This window comes from Pseudoliparis swirei, chromosome 24 (genome assembly GCF_029220125.1).
Source record: "Pseudoliparis swirei isolate HS2019 ecotype Mariana Trench chromosome 24, NWPU_hadal_v1, whole genome shotgun sequence".
NCBI classification, from domain to species: domain Eukaryota; kingdom Metazoa; phylum Chordata; class Actinopteri; order Perciformes; family Liparidae; genus Pseudoliparis; species Pseudoliparis swirei.
Genome location: NC_079411.1, coordinates 28,894,568 through 28,896,413, shown reverse-complemented (window position 1 = coordinate 28,896,413; position 1,846 = coordinate 28,894,568). Strand labels below are relative to the sequence as shown.

The window sequence follows — 1,846 nt, the reverse complement described above, 5'->3', positions numbered from 1 at the left end:
TGACTGAGGGCCGACGGCGGCGAGTTGGGGGCCGACGTGATTCTGGGGGCGGGGCCAGAGGGGATTCTGGAGGCGGGGCCAGAAGGTGGTGCTCTACCTCGGGCCGCTCGGCGCTGGTTATCACCCCGAGCAGCTTAACGCCACAGGAAGTGAGTGTTGTTTCCTCAGGAAGTGGCGCCCGGCTCTTTGCCGCTGTGGAATGTTCTGCTGTGTGTGAGATTGTGTGTTAGTGAATGTGTGAGATTGTGTGTGGGAGTGAGATTGTGTGTGTTTTAAATGGTAGTCACAGTGATGTTGTATTGCCTGAGAGGGCGATTGCAAAATCAGGCCTTTGACCTTTGACCTCTGCAGGTGGACCAACCAGAGGAGCATACATCAGTTCTGACATCCACAGGTAGGGGGCGCTGCTCACGACGGCCCAGTGTTCATTATCAAATAAATAAATACCAAATAATAAAACGGCTGTAGCTCACGGGGGATGAGCGTCACGTGACCACGAGGTCGCCGGTTCAATCCCCATGGTTGCATGTCAGTGTCCTTGAGCAAGGCACTGAACCCTTCACAACACATTAAGACACTTATTGGGTCAATACAGAGAATAATGTCCCCACTGTGGGGTCAACACAAGTATACATTTATTTGTTATATTTAAAGATATTTCTCACTGAACTCTGTTTTCCTCATGAAGCATTCAAACTTCTCCGTCTCCTCAAAGTCGTGAGCAGGAGGCGTCCGCACGACGGTCAGCGTTCATTCTAGAGAAGAAGAATTCACCTCGTCGCTCCGCGGTGATGAAGAGGAGTCGACACAGGTCAGTATTGTATTTGGTTTATTTGATCTCCTGACGTAAACCAGTCAGACACGCCTGATTGTTTCCATGGTTCCTGTTCTACTTTGTTAAAGTTCGTTGTTTTTTTTAATCTCTCCAGATCTAAAATCTTAAAACTCAAAAGCGTGACGCTTGGAGATGAATGTGATTCTGAGGAGACAAGACAGAACCACTCTGAGGCCGGTTGAAGGCCTGCCAGACCGCGCAGAGGGCGAACAGAGCTCAGTGGCGCCCTCGTGTGGCGACGGGAGGGAGTTGGTTCTCGTCCTTTGGGAAAAGCTCTGGACTGAGTCAGAGGGATGAGGGAGGAAGGAAAGGAGGCTGCTGGGTAACTTGGAGATGAAAGGGGGCGTGTCCTTGTGAGGCCCCGCCCCCACCCTCACTGAGGCGAAGGCAAAAATGAATGACAGCCGATTTAAAAACAGAAAATTACAAAAAAGAAAAAACAAGATTAAAAAATAAACTAACGCTGCAGCGCCGAAGAGGAAGAGGCACGTCGATGGTGATGCTGCACAAACAAACAAACAAACGGGAGCTTCTCTTTGAATCAGAGCAGCAGCACGACATGTGAGCACCAGTCCGTCACGCGGCACACGAGAGTCTGAGGAGGTTCAGGAAGTGTAGATGCAGTACTGTGTGTGTGTGTGTGCGTGTGCGTGCGTGTGTGTGTGTGTGTGCGTGTTGTGGCCCTTTGGGTGCTGGAGGTGTTTCAGTGTTAAGCGATTGATGTTAGAAGCATTTGATCAGAAACGTCAGGGGAGGTTTTTATTGCTTTGCAGGGTAGGTACCACAGGTGGCCAGCAGGGGGCAGCAGGTACCACGGGTGGCCAGCAGGGGGCAGCAGGTACCACGGGTGGCCAGCAGGGGGCAGCAGGGGGCAGCAGGTACCACGGGTGGCCAGCAGGGGGCAGCAGGGGGCAGCAGGTACCACGGGTGGCCAGCAGGGGGCCGGCAGGACGTCATGAGTCTCATGGGGGGGGGGGGGGGGGTTCCACTTTTACAGGCAACACATAATAA

At 52.7% G+C, this 1,846-nt stretch overlaps 1 protein-coding gene across 2 annotated transcripts in view; it reads right to left on the bottom strand.

Annotated features, from left to right (window-relative positions):
- Positions 1–812: 812 nt before the first annotated feature.
- rptor (regulatory associated protein of MTOR, complex 1) overlaps positions 813–1,846 on the bottom strand; it is a 140,991-nt gene continuing 139,957 nt past the window's right edge. For both annotated transcript variants that reach the window (XM_056410150.1, XM_056410151.1), the window contains one exon: positions 813–1,846. This exon is cut by the window's right edge. The gene's annotated coding sequence lies outside the window, so the exon portion shown is untranslated.